This window comes from Panthera uncia, chromosome F1, assembly GCF_023721935.1.
Source record: "Panthera uncia isolate 11264 chromosome F1, Puncia_PCG_1.0, whole genome shotgun sequence".
In the NCBI taxonomy this organism is placed as follows: Eukaryota; Metazoa; Chordata; class Mammalia; order Carnivora; family Felidae; genus Panthera; species Panthera uncia.
Window position 1 is genome coordinate 64,182,713 of NC_064813.1, and position 21,633 is coordinate 64,204,345.

Below are 21,633 nucleotides of genomic sequence, written 5' to 3' on the forward strand. Positions count from 1 at the left end.
GGAACAGAAAGATTCAATCTGCTACCTGGTGTTTTTCCTAAAGTATGATGCAATGTCCTGGGGCAGCAAGATGTTTGGCAGGACTGAGAGAGAGGGCTGCGGAGGAGAGCAGTTAATGGATGTTTTAATTAGAAGTGAGCATATGTACAACAGCTTCTGCGGAGACTAGGTTGACTTTTTTTTCATTAAAAAATGTAAAAATTTTACCAAGTAGTTTTGGGCATTCATTTGAAGATGTTGATTATCACTTTATTGTAATAATCTGATTTATTACACAATTTTCTCCAGCAACATTTAACTGCAAATGTAATGATGATGAAGTCAGTTAAATAGCTAGATTTTTAAGATATTCCTCTCCTCTTTTATTATATAAACTAACATTTAAAAACAAGTGTCTATAGTGAAACTCTGAGGAGAATAATCAGGTGAGATCGCTTGAAGTTCTGACTGTAGAATTAGGAAAAAAAGTCTGATGAGCACGGAGAGTCTTGTAGGGAAGAGCCGGTCTTCCGCATCATCTCTGGATCTAGAAACTCTACCCTCTGCACCTTTTATGCCCTCTCAATCTAAAAAAAAAAAATCTATGCTGAATTACTATAAATCCTAGTCGGGTTTTGTTAAAATGGATAAGAAAGGGAAGTCCTGAGGATAAAGCAAACACCACAAGCTTAAGGGCAGTTATAAATAGCATCAATGTTATTGGGGCATCGTTACCATGACAGTGACTTGTAACAGGGATGTGGTGGGGATATGAGAGACCGGACAGGGAACAAAACTGTGACCACCTGTCTCTGTGACCATAGAGGGGACTTTTCAAGAACCCCAAAAGACTTCCTAATCTCACTTCAGAAAGTCATGTCCAATTTCCCTCAGGCTTCTGCTTCTACCAGCTGACTTTATAAGATTGCCCAAGCTCTGTTGCAACAGAGGAAACTTGTACCGCTTCCCAAATCATCTCGCCTGCCTGCCCACTAATCTGGCATTCTTTCCCAGAGTGTACTTTGAGAAAGGGAAGAACGATTCCTTTTTAGGACTCACAGATGTTGGAGGAGAGCATGTATTCCGTGATCCCCGTGGAGCAGAAGTCAAGTGTGAGGGCTCCTACATGGGACTTCTGGAGATCAAGCAAATGATTCTGTTCTGTGGAGCACCCGGGACGAAGATGGGAAACATGTGAGCATGTGAACCATCATGGCGGGCACTTGGCCGCCATTAGTATCTAGTCATAGATGCATTGGGCATAAATCGGTCTTGGAATCCATGCAGCCACTGTTAATTGTGTTTCTACACAATACATATACTCTTTAGCCTTCAAATCCAGAAGAAGGAACAGAACGGAGTTCTAAGAGAGATAACCAGTCGGCTTGATGTTATAAAGTATGAAAAGAACTGGATATTCTGGCCTAAAGACAAAGGCAGAGATTTAAGGGGAAAAATATGAACTATGAGCTTGCCTTAAAGAATAATACAACTAAACGAAACTAACCAAGATAGGCTTCGCAAGGATAGGACTGGGGATAATACAACATAAAACCCCTTAATCTAAAGGACACATGAGTCCAGGAAGAGCACATATGTGACAGAAATTACCAGGAAATGAGAGGGGGAAAAAATCTACACTGTATTAATATAAAATTGACTTCCAGAACAAGGCAGATGACCATACTGCCACCTGGAATGGTGCACCCATTTCCCGGTGACCCATTTGAAGAATACTGTTGACAAAATGGGAAATACCTTGAGAATAACCCAGAGAACGATGACCAGGATTTTGAGGGGTCCGTAACCTGTGATTTGCCATGAAGGTCAAAAGAGTCACCCGCTGAGTTAAAGGTGCTGCAAAGGGAACACGTGCTATCGTCTTCAAATATCTGAGTTGCTGCTGTGTACGTGAGATATTAGGTACAAGATACGCATCTCCAGAGGTACTAACTAGGACCGGAAGGAGGAAGATACACAAAGGTGGGACTTGATAACACTTAGGGATGTTGGACAGCGTCTGGCCCCTGTTTAGCAGTCAGGCAGAGCCAGGATACTGCAGGTGGGACTCCGGAATGACAGGGCAGTGGAAGCGACAGCCTTGGATCCTTTCCAACACCGGTGGCTCATGGCTGTAGTAATGCTTCTCCGTTACATGTATCCTATTTACCCACGATTTTTGTGAAGGGTCCTACTGAGATTTTCTTAAATCACTGAGAAGCTCTGATGGTCGAACCTCCTAACCCAAGTTACCTATCTTTCCTGGAATGGAATAAAATCAGTCCCAATTAAATATTCTGAAAAAACACAATACTTACTTGTGCAAGTGTGAGAGTGTTTGAGGGGTGCTTGGGTGGCTCAGCCGGTTGAGTGTCCAACTCTTGATTCTGGCTCAGGTTCGTGCACGATTGCATAGTTTGTGGGATGCAACCCCAAGCAGGTTCCATGCTGGGCACGGGGCCTGCTTGGGGTTCTTTCTCTCCCTCTCTTTTGGCCTCTCCCCCACTCGCACTCTGTCTCCCTCAAAATAAATAAATAAGACTTAAAAAAAAAGTATTTGAGGCTTGTATCTGACTAACAATCAGCCCAGGTTTATGGCTGTACTCCACAATGCCTACCAAAATAATACCCTGGGGAAGCTTGTACCATGAGGTTACACCGTGCTGTGTAAATGGAAGATGACAGTGCCATCAGCTTTATAATTATAGCCGTGTCCTCGGAAACGGTGGTTGCACAGACATGAAGTGTTGTCATCACAACGCTTTAGGATCGGGGTGCCTGGGTGGCTCAGTCGGTTCAGTGTATGACTTGGGCTCACGTCATGATCTCACAGTTTGTGAGTTCGAGCCCCACGTCGGGCTCTTTGCTGACGGCTCAGGGCCTGGGGCCTGCTTCGGATTCTGTGTCTCCCTCTCTCTCTGCTCCTCCCTGACTTGTGCTCCCTCTCTCTCTGTGTCTCAAAAATAAATAAATGTAAAAAAAAATTTTTTTTTTTTAAATCAAAGCTTTAGGATAAAATTCTCTTCTGCCAATCACTTTCCAAATGGCCATCTCGACAGCCTTGTTTCTGAGGCTATACACCACGGGGTTCAACAGTGGAGTCACAACTGTGTAGGCCACTGTCACAAGCCTGTCTTTGCTGGATGAGAACTTGGCTGAGGGCCGCAGGTAGACAGAGGAGGCACGGCCATGGTGGACAATGACCACAGTGAGGTGGGAGGCACAGGTGGGGAGGGCTTTCCGCTTGCCGTCAGTGGATGGGATCTTCAGGATGGTGTGGACAATGAAGCCATAAGAGATGCAGAAGAAAGTCAGGGGGATCATGAGTGTTGGAACCCCACCGATGAAGACGATCAGTTCATGGATGTAGGTTTCAGTACATGCAAGTTGGATAACTGACAAGATGTCGCAGAAGCAGTGGTTGATCTTATTGAGGCCACAGAAAGGGAGTTCAAAGACTAAGAGGGAGCCTATCAGTGAGAACAAAAGCCAATCACAGCACAAGTGGCTGCCGGCTGTCTGCTTATCTGCCAGCTCATGAGGATAGGGTACCGACGTGGATGACTGATGGCAGCATAGCGGGCATAACCCATGACCCCCAGCCGCATGCAATTAGTGACAGCAAAACCAAAGAAGGAAAGCATCCGAGTGGCACAGTCGACAAATGAGGTTGTTCTGAGCAGGGACAACAGATTTATGAGCATCTTGGGCAGGATGACCAGAGTGTAGCATGTCTCAGAGATGGGAAGGATCCCCAGGAAGAAGCACATAGGTACGTGGAGGCCGCGAGCCAGGCATACGACAGTGACAATGGTGATGTTCCCACTGAGAATGATCAGATACAGGCACAGAAATACAGCAAAGAGGATGAGCTTTGGATTTCTCCGAGGTTGGAGAAGCCCAGCAGCAACCTCTGTGACGGAGGAGAAATTAGCTTGGTTGACTTGGTCCCCAAGATTGACCTACAGAGAACAGGAATGAAGAAGCAGATTGTTCACTCTGAAAGAGGCGGGCAGCTTGTCCCACTATGATAGACTAACCACAAACAGAAGGAGGAAGGCGAAGGCAGGCAGGAAATGCCCAAACGATCATGTCAGTTTATAGAACTGTTTCAAAAAATGTAGAATTACACCTGTTTCCAGGGACATTTTGGCATCTCTTATAGTGCTTAAGTCTAGGTAATGTTTTCACACTGCCTAGTTCAAATGGAGGCGGTGTCTGAAGAGTTCCCGTGTGACAATCCCAACTCTGTCATTTTTCGTCTGTGCCTGTCTTCCCATCTGTAACGTAAAGATGTTAACGGCCCCTCTCTCCCAGGGCTCTTATGGAAGTGAAAGCACTTTGCGCAGCACATGCACATTGTAAACTGTTAGTAAATGTCAGCCTCTGCTACATATGTTGTTTAATCTTCAGGAAATGGTTGCTAGTCCTTCTTAAGTTTCCTTTTGGATGTGCTTTAAGTGTATCTCCACCTGTTTTGTGTGTTTTTTTACCCTGTTTTATTTAAAAAAAAAAAACTACTGAGCCAACATTCAAACCCAACTCCTATTTGTGCATATTTTTAGTGATGATAATAATGCGTTGACATTAGTGTATCTTTGGACCGAATCCCGCAACCTGTTTGACCCACTGGAGAGAGGGGTGAAGGAAGGAGGCTTTGTGCACCGAAATAGCTCTAAGACCATTTCAGGTTCTTACGGTCACGCGGGGCATTGGTCTTACCCCCTGCTTACCACTTTGCCAGGAAGAGCAAACTGATTTAGAGTTCTCCTATAAGTAATTTTAAGCTTCAAACAGAAATCCATCCAACCCATCAGACCTCTCCTCGATCTGAACCATTATATTTCTGCACGTTTTCCTTGGATTTCCAACAGATCTCACTTCTGCGTTGGGCACACCTGTCCTCGAGGGGTTCGGCTCCTGTAATTTCTCCTTGCTAAAGGATGGACAGATCCTTTCCCCTCCATTCAACTGAAAGCAAGTATGAATTTAATAAAGTAATAAAGAAACATCCAGACCAACCAAATAATTGAAAACAATAAAAGCACAGAATAGATTGCAAAATGAAATTCTTTAGCTAATGTAGCTCAATTCCAGAGCCCGGCTGACTGCTGATCCCACACCTCTGGGGGATCATGCCTTCATCCACGTCAGCTCTGAGTGCATTCCTGTCGGGTTCCCTCGCTTTCACGAGAGCACTGGAAGTGCAAGTGTCCGCTTTTTTTTCCATAGATTTTTTTTCCATAGATTTTTCCACCTATGATTCTGGCTCTTCAAAACCCTTTATGCATCACTTGATGGCTAACAAAAGATCACCACCAGGGTCTTCCCTGAGGAACGTAATTCATTTACCTCCTCAGTTCCCATCTCTGAGGCTTAGATGCTTTGTCTACACAACATTTGGGTGGCGAGGTCTAAAGACAGCAGAAGGTCTGTAAGGAAAGACATCTCAGACACTTGCTTCTTTCACTCTTTGGTCACCCATGAGACTTTTCTGGTATACCACTGTCGCTAGAGAATAGTTTCATGAGACATTTGAGAATGGAAGCTGAATGAACTAAATGTTGAGTGATGCCTTATTTTATTTTCTCTCCCCAAAGCCCTATACTGTCCTCCATTTTTCCAGGCTACCATACATGTGCGTCCCTTACTCTCCTCACATGCTCTTTGTAACCCTCACCAACGAGACAGACAGACTGAAGCTCATGGGATCATTAGGACTTTTCTAAAATTATCGCTGGTGCCTGGCACTTGTCTATTTACTGGACCCAAACACAATCTTCACTTGATTCCCCACGTAAAGTAACCCAACGGGGGTTATTTCCCTTTGCTCCCTGAGCACACAGCGAGTAGAATCCAGTGACACCCAGAAATCTCATCAAAGGAGACTAAAAAAATTAATGTTGCTATAATCGTTTCTATCCTGAAATGGCTTTATTCTCTTCCTTTCTACTACGGACATCTCCATGCGCCAAACTGTGTACTCCTACTTCCTCTGCTGAGAATTCTGGGAAGTATCCCCTGAAGCATCATAGAAGAACTTTTCTTTTGTCTCTCATTAGCTGTGGTTCCGACATGCTGGTTTATATTTATACTTTCCCAAGCTCCGGGGAGCCATTATTACAACTTTATTTTTGGCACGGTTCCAATCCTTACAATGAGGAAAGAGGATGCAGGCAACCCCGTGGACTCAAATCTCACAGGGCCAGTTGGATAAAAAGAGAACAGGAAACAAACCCTGACGTTGGCAATTAGTTGGCAATTAGTCCCAGGTTGCCTCGTAGCTCATTAGGAACTGAAAACCGTGGCAGGTGAAGGACAGAGACGTGCGTGTGAAAGCCCATATTGTAGGAGGCGACACAGGGCTGTCTCTTCCGGGGTCTTTCACGTGAGGGAGAAGCCCCTTCCTTGGACATCCCCAGGACAAATCAAGTCTTGTTCTGGCATTGCAAAAGAAGAAACAAAGCTCTCTCTGTCAGTCAAGGTTCCTCTGAACCTCTCAAATTATGTTTCTGCACCAAGGAGAGGGTGTGGGAGCACGGCGTGGTGTCTTAGCTGGCAGAACTGAGACCTCTGCGAGCAGCAGTGGGGAGTAGATTTGAGGACCGAGGGAAGGGGTGGGGTGTTTACACGCAGGTCACATATGTGACACCACACTTTTCCTAGCTTCCTGGAGATGACAAGGTCTCCAATCAGTGTCAGCCCCAAGGGTAGGGAATAGGACCAACACCTGTGGGTAATACCTTCCAGGGCTTGGCGAGCCCGATGGTCTTCATTCTTCCCTGTAATTCTCTCTCTTTTTCAAAAAATGTATTTATTTATTTTGAGAGAGAGAGAGAGAGAGGCAGAGAGAAAGGGAGACAGAGAATCCAAGCAGGGTCCACACCATCAGCACAGAGCCCAACGTGGGGCTTGAACTCACCAACGGTGAGATCGCGACCTGAGCCGAATGACCAGAAATCAAGAGTCGACGCTTAACGGACTAAGCCCACCCAGGCACCCCATCTTCCCTGCGATTCTCTGATAGCCTGACCCAAGACAGACAAGTTCCTTGGGAATCATTATTCTTCCTCTTCAGTGACATAATATAGAAATTCCACCGTCTGTACCTTCCCTCATGAATCATGACTGAGTCACACAGGGATGTCTGAGAGCACTGAGTGCACTTGACAGGGAGTGTTGCTGCAGGTTGGGGAGTGGCCCTGGGCAGAGATGTTCCTATTGGCAGGTCCCAGCCTGCAGAGCAGCAGAAATTCCTAAGTGAGCTCATTCCTGACTCAGACTCCTCGTCTTTCCAGTTAGATCATTTTCAGAGGCTACCAGCTGAGATCTGACAACAGCTACTGCTGCTTCCAGTAATTGTCAAATGTGCACATGAGCCCCTGGCAAGAGCTGCTGAATCCCGGGGTTCCTGGGACATCTGGTCCGCTCAGCGCCTCTTCCTGAATAAACGTTTCTGCACAGGGACAGGGGCCTCGCTGCGGCACAACACCTGTTCAAAGACCTCCAAGGTTTCCAAGCAGGAAGAAATCTGAAAAATACCACAGTTAGTCACATTTCTGGGTCACTTTTGGACACAGTTATGGATTTAGTCCCTCCCTCAGGCACTGGAAGATACTTTTTCAGGAAGTTAAAATTAGCTGTTATTTTTTTTTAGAGTTTAAACTCGGGTTTCCAGTAAACGTAGAGGAAACATACTCCATCTCAAATATTTCAGTATGGTCCATGCATGCAATCAAAGCCATAGCCCTGGACAGGCTAATTGCACATTCACAGAAAAGATTATAAACTAAATTCAAATGGAGACACTTCGTCTTGAGGAAAGTTTTGTTTGCAAATGCTGTGTATCACCCCCACTGACTTCATCCCCAAGGCTCTAGATCCTCGCGACTACAATGGTGGCTTTCGTGGCCATGGAAACACTGTTATCAGGCACCAATCCCAAGTTTGAACAATGTGAACATAGGAAGCATAGGTTTCAGTTATATTTTCCAGCAACTGCTGTAAGAACTTACTTCTAATTTTTATATTTACATTCTTTAGGATTCTGTGAGACGAAAGCTCTCAAGAATCTGCATTTCTGTTGCTTCTCTCTCTGCACCTTGCCTTGTATTAAAGTAAAGGGAAAAGATACTAAGTGAAGAAAAAGATACTAAGTGTAACAAAGGTACAATTTAAAATCTTTTTAAAATATGGGATCTCAAAGAAGAAAAAGTAAAATGAGAATTTCTAATACATAAAGTTGTAAACAGTTTTGAACTAAGACATCTGTGTTTTATATAATAAAAGCAGCTGTTAGAAAAAGCTGTTAAACTTTTTTTTAATGTTTACTTTTTTAATGTTTATTTATTTGAGAGAGAGTGAGCGCGTGAACACGCATGAGCGGGGAGGGGCAGAGAGAGAAGAGACACAGAATACAAAGCAGGCTCCAGGCTCTGAGCCATCAGCACAGAGCCTGATGTTGATGCGGGGCTTGAACTCATGAATAATGAGGGCATGACCTGAGCTGAAGTGGGACGCCTAACTGGCTGAGCCATTCAGGCTCCCCAAAGCTGTTAAACTTTAAAATTACTATGTAATATAAAAACTAACAAGATATGATGGTTACTTTTTTCTATGTAAATTTGACTGGGCCATGTGTTACCCAGATATTTAGTTGTATATTATTCTGGGTGGGTCTGTGAGTTTTTTCTGGATGAGAATAACATTTGAATCAGTAGACTGAGAAAAACAGATTGCACTCCCCTATGTGGGTGGGCCTTGTCTAGTCAGTTGAACGTCTGAATTGAACAAAAAGGCTGAGTAGAAGAGGTTTCTTTCTCTGAGCCCGGCTACCATAGAGCTAGGACATTAGTCTCCAGCCTTAGCAGCTGCACATGGACTGGAATTTACACCACTGGCTTTCCTGGTTCTCAGATGTTCAGACTTGTACTGGAATGATACCATTTGTTCTCTTGGCTTTCCAATCTGCTGACTGAAGATCTTGGGAATTCTCAGCCTCCATAATTGCGTCAGCCAAATCCTTATAATAAATACCTACGTATTCATCTATTTGATGCATCTAGATGATCTATCTATATAAAATATATGGATATTCTACTGATTCTGTTCCTCTGGAGAATCCAGACCAATACACAAAACAGGCTATGCACATAAATCATAGAAATAAAAATAGAAAGAAAAAAGAAAAAAATCTTTCAAATTACACTATAAAAAGAAGACTGTGTTATGTTAGTACCTTTGGCTTTCAAGAGAAAGAAGTAGAACATGATTTAGCATAAGGAAAGGGAATCTGTTAGCTTAAACAATGGGGAAGTTCATGACAAACCTGATCAGATATGGCTCAATTCAGGAACTTGCATTATGGGTTATTCTGAGTCTTGACTCAGAGGCCAACCTCAGAGAAATATCTTTAGACATAATTTACTTCTCTTTAGCGCATCCCACAATTTATGATCATTGTCTATTAAATAGACAATATAATGTCTGTGATTATATCTCTCTTTTCCAACCCTGTGGGGATCTTTCCCTCTGGTCTACTAAATGTTTAAACTCCATATCTAAGATATTGCCTGATACACAATAGACATTCAATAAATATTTGTTGAGTGAATGCATTTTGATTGAATAAATCTTTTTCCTGTTCTCTCTTTCACTTGACCTAGCTTTACTCCTTGTGCTAGATTTTTTTTAAAAAAATTAATGTTTAATTTATTTTGAGAGAGAGAGAGAGCTAGGGAGGGGCAGAGAGAGCTGGGGAAGGGCGTAGAGAGAGGGAGAGAAAGAATCCCAAGCAGCACAGAGCCTGATATTGGGCTCAAACTCACAAACCGTGACATCTTGACCCAAGTCAAATCAAGAGTCAGATGCTTAACTGACTGAGCCACCCAGGTGCCCCTTTGTGCTAGATTTCTTACTCCATGAGCTGGCTTTTTCCAAATAACAGGATAAAAATGGAGACAAAAGTCTTAAACCTCCATTTTTAGTGATGCAATTCAAAAGACTGAGAGATTCAGTCTACACAGCTATATATGGAATTTAATCAATGTTCTTCCTATATAGAAGAGAAGGTGGGACACTGTGTGATAGACTTTATGGACCTTTTTAACCAGCCCTATGCTGAGGAATGGAGGGGGTAGGGTTTGTCTCAACAGGAACTCTTGAAACGGTTCCTAGATAAATTGTTTTGTTGTACTGAAAAAAGTGAAAACTAAAATCCAATTTAAATTGGATTCACTACATAAAAACGAAGAACCATCCACCACACCCATATCTGAACATACATCAGCGCATCAGGAGATTAGCTCAGGCAAACTGTGAGTCACAGGCCATGATGTCATCAGACCGTGAAGTCATCAGAACTCAGTCTGTTTTCCTAGCTCTCCTTTTTTCTCTACTTCAACTTCACCTTCCCTGGGGTTTTCCTCATTATACTGAAAACGGGAGGCAAAACTGAGGTCATCTTTCTTTTATATTGCTTGTACAGGGAAGCAAAATAGTAAGAATCTGAGTATATTGTAGGAATTAGATTCAGTTTCTGCTCCCAAGTGTTGTACTCAGAGAAAGCAGTTAAATAGTGACAGCAGCAACATTTCCTTGGCTACAGATTTCAGCTATTGTCCTGTGTCCTTGAATCAATGATGCCAGTCACAGACTCTTGACCTTTTCAAACATTCCGATCATTTATAGTTTTTTAATTAAATTTTCTTCTAACAATACTTACATAATTTCCCATTTCCTGCATTAATTTCCAACTGAATCACTGATTAAGTAGTAATTAGGGAATAATTTTATTACATACAAATATTTCATTTCTATTATGAGGTTAAAACTTTCTTAAAAGTAAAAGCAAGCAGCAATTCTGCTTCTGGTCTCACTGAGTAAGTCCCTACACGATCAACCCTCCTGAAGACAATTACTACAAAATCTGGAAAAAGCACAAAGGGCAACTACCTGAAGGCACTAAAGATAGGATAACAGCAGGCAGATCTAGAGTGTAGTCAACACTTGGAAGTAGGTAAGTACACAGGGTAAGTTTTCAGTTTTAATGAAGGCCACAGTCAGCACTGTTTGTGAAAAGATTAAGACTCAAAAAGGAAACCAACAGGTTTCCTAGCGCAAAGAACCAGGGGTAGTGTTTGGGGTAACCAGAATGCTGGGAGGTGAAGACAAAATCCTGGAAATGGGAGAACCAGAGAGAGAGCTTCCTTCCACATATATGTTCTGCCCAAATGTCTAGCTGATCCCTGAAGTCCATATATGTGGGAAAGACTCAAAGCAGCCCAGAGTCTGAAAGATTTAAACAGAGATTTGAACCACCACCCCAGAGAACAAGTGTTGAGTTTTAGTCCAACCAAGTTACTTGCCTCCTAAAACTAAAAACATCAGCAACTGTCAAACTATTTTAGCCGAGTCTCTACAACATAATATTCATCAGGTCACACTTCATAAAAAAATTAATATTTATTTGTTTTTGAAAGGGAGAGAGACAGAGCATGAGCGGGGAAGAGGCAGAAAGAGAGACACAGAAACTGAAGCAGGCTCCAGGCTCTGAGCTGTCAGCACAGAGCTGACGCGGGGCTTGAACGCAAGAACTGTGAGATCATGACCTGAGCTGAAATCAAGAGTCAGACACTTAACCGACTGAGCCATGCAAGCACATCCAATCACAGAGTTATTTCTATCGCTCAGTAGTAATGTTCACTGCTTCCTTCCTCTGTTACCTCCATTCTGATGTTAGTTTCATCCTTTGAAGTTTTTTTTTTCTTTTTTTCAGATAATGTATTTTCAGTTCTACCTTTTTTTTGGGGGGGGGTCTTTTTTTGTAGTTTCTGTTTCTCCTCTGAGACTTGTTGGATGCTCAACATCACAAGAACATTTTATGTACGTTACTGGACATAGTTATCATAGCTGATTTAACATCCTGGCCTACTAATTTCAACATTGAGTTACATCTCAGTAGGTCTATATTGATTGTTTTCTTTCTCAAGAATGGCCATATTTTTCTGGTCTTGTATATGGAAAGTAATTTTGGATTTAAAGTGTGACTTGATGGGGGTGCCTGGGTGGCTCAGTTGGTTAAGCGTCCAACTTTGGCTCAGGTCATGATCTCACAGTTCTTGAGTTCAAGCCCCAGGTTAGGCTCCTCACTGACATCACAGAACCTGCTTGGCATTCTCTGTCTCCTTCTCTCTCTCTGCTCCCCTGCTCATACTCTCTCTCAAATAAATGAAAAAAAAAAAATGACTCAGTGTGAACAAGACAAGAAAACAATGAAAACAGACACACAGAACCCCAAGCATATGGGGAACCACACAGATCAGTCTGACTCATGTGTAATTGGCACTCTAGAAAAGAATGAGCTAGAGAATAAGGCAGAAAAATTATTTGAAAAAAATAAAGGCCAAGAAATTCCACAAATATTTTTCAAGACACGAATTTACAGATTCAAGAATCCCAACAAATCTCAAGCAGGATAAATATGAAGAAATCCATACCTTGGTGCATCAGAGCCAAACTGTGACAGCGGAGAGAGGGGGAAGCATATCTTGAAAGTCGATCCCTCCTCCCACCCAAAAAAAATTAGGGCCAGAAAACAGTGGAACAGAAACGTAAAAATGGTAAGAGAAAAAAATTAATAAAACTGCTAGTTTGGAATTATATTTCCACTGAAAATACTCTTTAGGATTGAAGGTAAAATAAAGACATGTTTACATAATGGGAAACTAAGAGAATTTGTCCCAATAGGCTTGGGTTGGGCTAGCTTAAATACAGAAGGAAGGTTTTCAAGCTAAAGGGAAATTGTACAAGACAGAAACTCGAGTAGCGGGGTGTTAGAAAGTACATATGTGAATTTTCCCTCAGTAAATAAACCTGGCACCTAGCTTGAAGGACAAGGCTTGAAATCTAGAATATGCTAAATAATTAGTGACAGATTGACCTTCTTGGAAGTATGTGTTTCCATTCAAAAGTGGAGGAAACCTAAGACCTTGGAACCGGGTGTTCATCTTCCAAAGGACTGCAAATAACAAGGGAACAAATGTTCTTCTCCCTCTGTTAGGTGGGGAGGGTAAGAACTGTTCCACTCCAAATAAGCTCCCAGATTCCTAATTTCAGGGTTATTCCTATTCAGTACAGACCTTCGTGTGTGTACGTCAACATCTGGCTCTCATCACACAACCCAGAAGGATTAGGCCAATAGGAAACTCGTCAGTTACTGCTGTAAGTAATCATCTATTCACCCTCCAAAACTTCCTAAAGGATAATATGAACAAATATAGATATTAAAGATCTATCATCAAAAAGAAAACAGTATTACAATTATAAATATTTGGGTAAACATAAAAGATAATTTTTTTCTTCTTAATGTCTTTAGAATACTTATGAATAAAGCAAAAATTACTACATTTTCCTATGAGTTTTTAATACACACAGAAGTAATAGACTAGCATCAGGGATGGGGTGGGGATAAATGGGTCCAAGTAATTCCAAAGCTTCTCCATTTCAAGTGTAGCCACAACATTAACTCTAGTGGGCTGTGAAAATTATGGATGGAATTGTGTTTCAGCTCTAAAACTTCCTCTAATTGCTCTCATTGTGATCCTGGAACACTTCTCCCTTGTCAGCCAACGTGACACTAAGTTTTGTCAGTAGAAGACGCTGAGGGGACAGCAGCACTAGATGGGGACCCTGTCCCTGGTTCTGCTGTGCTCTCTTTCGCTTGGAGGCCTGCAGTGCAAGGGACGCCCAGTGGTATTCCCTCCCACCATTTCAGCTGCACTGTCCCCACCAGCAATTCTCCCAGAAATTTCCATAGCGAGGCACTTCACATGAGTGGCTTCTGCAGTGCCACCAACGGTGGCTCCCCAGCAGGTTCAGAGGTGTAGCCCTTCCCATGGATGGCTTCCCTGAGAAACCTGGAGGGCAGGATCCAGAGGGAATTGCACTGATTCCAAAGCTACCTCTAAAAAGACAGTTTGGTATTAATAGATAAGTGTAGGCAAACAGATCCAAATAGAGTGTCCAGAAATGGATCCACGTTTGTGTAGGCAATTAATATTCTGCAAGACTGCCAGGAGTTCAGTTCAATAATCTTTCCAACAATCATGCATTTGGGTAGAGAAAGAATCTTGCCGTCTTCTCTTACCATATAAACATTTAACTGGAAATGAATCATACCCTGCCTGGGAGAAATGATATTATAAAACTTATAAAAAAAAATCACATTGGAAAAACTCTTAGTGAAATTGGGTTTTGCAAACATTTCTTAAATAAGACTCAAAACATATGAGCTATAAAATTCAAAATCAATAAATTAGACTTTACCAAAACAAAACTCTGTTATTCAAAAGACCCTGGTAAAAAAAAATGAAAAGTAGGGGTACCTGGGTGGCTCAGTAGGTTGAGTGACCGACTTCGGCTCAGGTCATGATCTCAGGGTTGGTGAGTTCAAGCCCCGCGTTGAGCTCTGTGCTGACAGCTCAGAGCCTGGAGCCTGCTTTGGATTCTGTGTCTCCTCTCTCTGCCCCTCCCCCACTCATGCTCTGTCTCTCTCTGTCTCAGAAATAAATAAACACTAAAAAATTTTTTTAATTAAAAAAAAAAGAAAAGTAAACCACAACATGACTGAAATATTTTGATAATACATATGTGACCGAACAAAGTACGTGGAAAATAGAAAGAACTCACACAATTCAATGAGGAGACAAGGAATCCAATCCAAAAATTGGAAAGGCAGACGCATTCCAGTTCGGAAATGAGTACAAGATGTTAGAAAAAGGCTCAACTAAAGAAAACACAGAAATAGCCGATGGACACACAAAAAGATATTCGGCATCTTTAGTCGTGAAGGAAATTCAAATTCAGCCACAGCCAGTTCCATTACGGATTTACCCGATGGATGAAATTAAGACCGATCCATTGTGTTGAGTGTGAGGGACAGCTGGTACCTCCCACACATTGCTGTGGAGAAAGTCGGACGGCAAACTTCTTTGCCTAATTGTTGGGCAATCTTTTAGAAAGCTAATTTATATGTGCTACATGACTCGGCAATTCCACGCCTAGATATTTGTTCCACAGAATAAAAACATCCCATATGTTACGGAAATGTGTGAAAATTGAGAAGGGCACCATGATCGGGTGCCTGCACAGACACTCTGCAGTGTATTTACACAAAGGAACAGAAACAATGAACTCCTAGGTCACACACAGTGTGGCTACGTTTCAAAAAATGTGCTTCATGGAAGAGACCAAAAAAGCAAAAAAGTACGCACTATGTGATTCCATTCATATGAAATTCTAGTATCAGTGAATGCAGTGGTGTCTAGGAGACTGACCAGGAGGGGGCACGAGGGACAATGTTGGGGTGACAGAATGCTTCCTATGGATCATGGCGGTGGTTACATGGTATATATATTTGTCAAAACACCTAAAACCATACACTTAAAGTGGGTGTCTTTTATTATACATAAATTATGTCTCAATATCTTTGGTTAAGAGATGGAACATAAACGAACCCGACACCATGTATAAAAGCTCATGGTAGAAACTTGCTACCAGCAAATGCAAGAGGAGTTTTCCCCAACCTTGGTTTAGGAAAATGTTTTTTAGACAAGACCCAAGAAGCACTAAAAATGAAAGAATAAATTTATGAGTAAATTTAAGCAAAATGAAAAAGCTCACTCGCATTAAAAACATTACTGAGAAAATAGAAATGCTGGCTACAGACTTGTGGAGAATATTCACAATACATGTATCTTACAAAAAAAAACCTTTAACCCAGTGTCTGTCAATAACTCCTGGAACTCAATAATTTAAAAACCAGTCTTATCAACATAGAAGACTAGAACAATGTACTAAAAAGATACCTAAATAGCCAATCAGGAAATGAAAAAAAAAAAAGCATTCAGCATAATTAGATATCAAGGTGATACAAAATAAAACTAAATGAGATAGTACTTGCCCCACTAAAACTACCTATATTTAGAAAAACAAAACAAGAGCAAAACAAAACCCCTGTCAATACCAAAAGTTGGAAAGAATGTGAAGCAACTGGTAGGAGTATCACGTGCCACACCCACTTTGAAAAACACTGGGCAACATCTTATAAAATTAAATATGTATCTACCCAGACATAAGAGAGAGGAACAAAAGCAAATATCCACCAAAGACTTTTACAAAATATGTTCATGGCAGGTTTATTCATAATAGCAAGAAGAGGCAACAACCTAAATGTCTACCAACAGATAAATGGATAAGCCTATTTTGGCATATTCTTACCAGAGAATTCTAAACAGCAATGAATGCCATGAGAGTTTTTTTCAGCAATGACAAAGGAGATCCTGCCATTTACAACAATGTGGATGGACCTTGAGGACATTACACTAAATAAAGTCAGACAAAGATAAGCCCCATATGGCCTCACTTGTATGTGGAATCCCAAAAAGCTGAGGTAACAGAGTCAGAGAGTAGGAGGGTGGTAGCCAGGGGCAGGAGGGTGGGGAGGAGGGAGTTGTTGGTCAAAGGACACACCCCTGCAGTTATGGGTAAGTTCTAGGGTCCAAGGTACAGCTTGATGACCTTAATTAACACCGCTGTATTATGTACTTGAAAGTCACTGAGAGAGTTGATCTTAAATGTTTTCACTACAAAAATAAAAGTAATTTGTGAGGTGATGGAGGTGTTAGCTAATCTGACGGTGGTAAGCATTTCTCAATATACACGTGTATATCATTGCATTATATACCTTTACCTTACACAATGCTGCATGTCAACACAGCTCAATAAAGCTGGAAAAAACAAAATCACTACTCTGCTGTCTCAGGGCAGGAAGCCAGCTGGAAAACGGCATGGAATAACATTTAGGGTGACAGATCTGTCGTATTTCTTGGTTGCTCTGGTGGTTAAGTGGGTGGATGTATTTGCAAAAACTCATAAATAACTTACACTTAAAATATTTGCATTTTATTTATGTAAATTATTCCTCAATTTAAAAGTAAGTTAAGGGAAAAGTGAATGCAAAAGGACGTTAAAACTCCCATGACCACATTTTAAAAAACTCAACCCACAAAATATACTCAAGAAACTCAAAATACAGCATCAAAATTTTTGAAACAGCAGAGGAAAAGAATGGTTGTGGGGTTTTTTTGTTGTTGTTTTTTGTTTGTTTGTTTGTTTCTGGTAGTCCTAGTATCGTGAGAACAAGAACAAAAAACAGCCACCAATGGTAAGAACCTAAAAACCAACTGGCCAACGTGAAAACATGATACCAAACAAGGAAAGCTTATTGCTGTCTTCACAGTTGGATCCTTTGCAATGGCAGCACAGAAGGAGCTCTTGTTACAAGACTAGGAGGATAATGGTGGCCCAGCCTCCCCTCTGGGAGGGCAGGTAAACCAGTCTCACACCAATGAACTCAGACAAAGATCACACAGAAAAACCCAGCAGAACAACATCCCTGGAGGAATTAGCGGAGTGCCTGTGTAGTGACAACCCGGATGCAGATTCTCCTCCACAGAAAGGCTTGTAGGGATGACCCGGATGCAGATTCTCCTCCACAGAAAGGCTTGTAGGGATGACCCGGATGCAGATTCTCCTCCACAGAAAAGCTTGTAGGGATGACCCGGATGCAGATTCTCCTCCACAGAAAGGTTTGGAGGGATGACCTGGATTCAGATTCTCCTCCAACTAAAGGCTTGTAGGGACGACCCGGATGCAGATTCTCCTCCACAAAGGCTTGGTGCCCCGGGTGAGGGCCGTGCTGTGGGTGGGCGGACTTCAGCTGTGTGCCTCTCCCGGCATTTCATCAGCAGCTTAGACACCTCACCCTAACTAACAACGTCTCCTGCAGCAACGCACAGCCAAACCCTGACTGATGTGGGTTCATAAAGTCCTGGCCATCTTGGCCCAATGCAGGGGGCCCCCCCTTGCATGGCCATTGTACCACAGAGTTCACACAACACACACACACTCACAGGGATGGCGGACGCTGTCACTGGGAGTCCCTCCAGCCTGACCTCTTCCTCAGCCCAGGAGTCCCATCCCACGCATGTTAATCCCATGCGTTTACTAATAAGCATCGTACATGGCCGCACCCTTTCCCAGTGTGCTTCCTGGGGAACTCGCCTTGCAAGAGCCTGGACGTCCACAGAACGGATGGAGACTTACACCCAATATTTCAGAATACACTGGAAAGAATTAAAGAAGTAATAGAATGTGGAAAATAATAGTCAAGATCGGCATTTAAAAGAATTCCATTACGGGTGACCGGAGGAAGAGAAGTCTCGGAAAGCGAAAGGACAGATTAGGAAGCAGCTAGAAATGAATGAAAAACCACTTCATAAATGAGGTCTAACCTTGAAAGGTCATACGCGTGAATGAGCGTGACGGATGGGGCCATAACCGGAAAAGCAGATATGAAAGAGGGAAAACTAGAGAAAGGATGAAAAGAACTGTAGAGACCGCATCCTCTAAATTCTATCCTTATAAAGTGTGAAGCCAGGCAAACCCTGAAGCTGGGAGGAGAAGCCACAGGAGGTGTTTCTCATGGAGAAGGCAGAGCAACCAGATGTTTGCGATGGTCTATTTTTGACCTGTGTAGGTTCACTCTGAAAATGCGTTGATATGCCAATCGCGATTTGTACGTTTTTTTCTGTTAGTGAGTTTTGTTTCTGTAAAAAGTGAACATGATACACCGTCCTTTCATGAATGCAATGTGTTTTATATAGAGGTGTCAGTGTTAATATTTTTTGGTCCTATGCACTTTTAGATTTCCTCTGAAAATGTTTTGCTCTTCTGTTTTGACCTCTGTGTTTCACGTTCAAGCCTTCTTCAAATGTCTGGCAAGCCTTGGATGTTGAAATCTACTCTGGGCTGTGGCACCCAAAAAGCTTCTAGAAGCTCTCCGTGCGAGGGTGAAACTAAGACTGGGGGAGGGGGGGGGGGTTGCCCAGCAGGAGAGCCAGGTAGAGCAGAGTCACTCATTTATTTTGAGCTAAGTGATAACATCCAGTCACCTTGGGCGGAAAGAAATCGTCCCGTTTCTTGAGGGACTTGTTTAGGATAGCTGTCACCTTCGGGGAGTTGAGGGGGGAGAGGCCGGCGACACCCTGTGCTGTGATCACACTCAGGCTCACACTCACCGCGGCTTCAAGTGGAGCTCCTCGAGTGAGGCCTGGTGTCTCTGCTCCGGAAGGGAAACCTTCCCGTCTGACCTTGGCACGGAACAGAGAGGACTAGAGGCCAACACTCTCAGGTGAAGGGTCTGCAGTCTAGTCCCTGAGCTCTTTGTTGAGACGGGTATGAAATGCAACAGGTTGGGCAACTGTTCCAGAACGTGATATCACTGAGAATTCCCATCAGTGGACACACCTTTCGGGAGACAGAACGGGACACTCGGATGTTTTCCCTTTCATTTTTCAAGTACTTTGTTTTCATTGTGTTCACTGAAGTATCAGCTGGTGATGATACGGACCAAGGAGAGAAACCGGTCCTTCCTGCAGATCCTCTGAGCTGCATCGACTGAGAAGCCGCTCTCCTTCCTGGGACATGAACCAATCTTGCTCTTTTCTGCTATCCCCTGCTTGCACTCTGTCTCTCACAAAAGTTTTGTGAATTTAAAATGAAAACAAAACACAGATTCCGTAACAAAATCCCCAAGTCAGTATCGCTAGAAATAGAATAGGGAAGTATTTGAAATCAGCCCAATGAAACCATGACAAATCATATACACACAGAGCAAATAATGATTTTGCATACTAAAAGGGTTTAATTACAAAATTAAGATAACACCCATACTCTGCGTGCTATTTCAACCTAAATAAAAATACTCCATAGGGAATAATTCAGAAAAAAATAATACTAAACACAATGAATTGTAAACATTGAACCTAACACCAGTCACATGGTCTCACATAACACACACAAAAGCTAAAAATAAATAACAGAAATTATTTAAATATTAGCCGGGACATATCTGTAATAAATTAGCAAATATTCCACTTATAACTAATATTTGGTCAATCATTGACAGTTGCAAATGTGTTAGGAAGAAAAGAAAAAAGAATGGAATGAAATAACAGAGACGGACCATCCCATACTTAGGGATATGTTGTGCTTTAAAGGCCTTGGTTATTTAACTAGAAAGAATGAAAATAATGCAAGACTTAATCCAAAACCTGAAAAATGGGAGACAAAACCAGGGAGAGAGATAGTAATTTTGAAATAGAATTATTGATGATTATACACTCTAATTCGAAAGTCTAAGTAAACTTAACAAGAGAGAACACAGTTACGTTTCACCTGAAAATGCAGTCACACGTGAACTATGAACGTCGCTTTCATTCGGTATGCTTTAAAGAGAATACTGATAAGCTGCCGTGTGTCCAGAAGCCTGCACCCAAGGAGGCACGGTGTCTGAAATTCAGGTGGGCAGTGGGAAATGGCCCGATTGTAACTCTCCAACATCTGGGAGCCAAGATTGGACTCGGGGTATGACACGAGAGACAGAGAACGTGAAAATCATAGAAAGGTGAGTATCCACTACAACAATGTGGAAACAACAGGTACCCAGTCAGTGCAGGCTTGGTTCCCCAGGAGGTACTGGGTTCCCCAGGAGGTACTGAGGAAGGACCTCTGAACAGGTGAGACGTGGGACACGATGGCTACCCAAGTCATTCTCTTGAAGTACATAGTCTGATGACAACTTTGACACTGGGTAGCTTCCTCTCCTTAATGGATTCAGCGTGCAAGGCCACGTAGACCCCTCTCCTCCAACTTCTTCATGGAACTGGATGGTTGACTGTTTTTTCCACGCATTTACATAGCACTTCTATGTTAAAGAAGAAATGGTTCCAAGGGGTGGTCAAAAAACCTGTGAAGTAGAAGAGGAAAATTATCTTTATTTTCCATATTTTAAAATTTAGATTCAGAAAACAATCATAACTTTCTTTTTTTTTAAGTTTTTTTAATGTTTTTATTTATTTTTGAGACAGAGAGAGAGCATGAGCAGGGGAGGGGCAGAGAGAGGGGGAGACACAGAATCGGAAGTGGGCTCCAGGCTCTGAGTTGTCAGCACAGAGCCCGACGCGGGGCTCGAACTCACAGAGTGTGAGATCATGACCTGAGCCAGAGTCGGAAGCTCAAGCGACTGAGCCGCCCGGGCGCCCCAATAATCACAACCTTCTTAGAGTCGCGACTTAACCAGTGTCAGGCTGAAACCTTATAATTCCTAGTACAGTAAATGATTTCCCCATCATGTCACACTCCCACATCTAAGCCTCCTTCAAACCCAAGCACCTTGTTTTAAGCTAGACGTAACCTTAAACAAAGAGTGTAATCAGAGCTTTGGGGCAAACAAGCCAAAGAGAGAAGAGGTAAAGGTTTGCAGGAGCCTTTGAGAACTGTAAATTGGAAGAAAGAACAGGAGGAGGAGACTTAACCTCCAGCGACACACACTGTGCTGTCTCCAGTAATCTTTCCAACCACCTTGAGAGGCATAGATTACCATGCCTGCTTTACATAAGAGAACAGATAGGCCCTGCAACGTCAAACAACTCGACCAAAACCACACACTTATATAGGCGAATATTACTAGAAACTTTACGACTCAGTGGCACGTTTGGCCCAAATGTGGGCGTACCGTATAAAACATTCCAA

The 21,633-nt window shown here is 42.5% G+C and overlaps 1 pseudogene; it reads right to left on the reverse strand.

Annotated features, from left to right (window-relative positions):
* Positions 1-2,973: 2,973 nt before the first annotated feature.
* Positions 2,974-20,667, reverse strand: LOC125925833 (olfactory receptor 10R2-like; annotated as a pseudogene).
* Between the last annotated feature and the right edge of the window lie 966 nt (positions 20,668-21,633).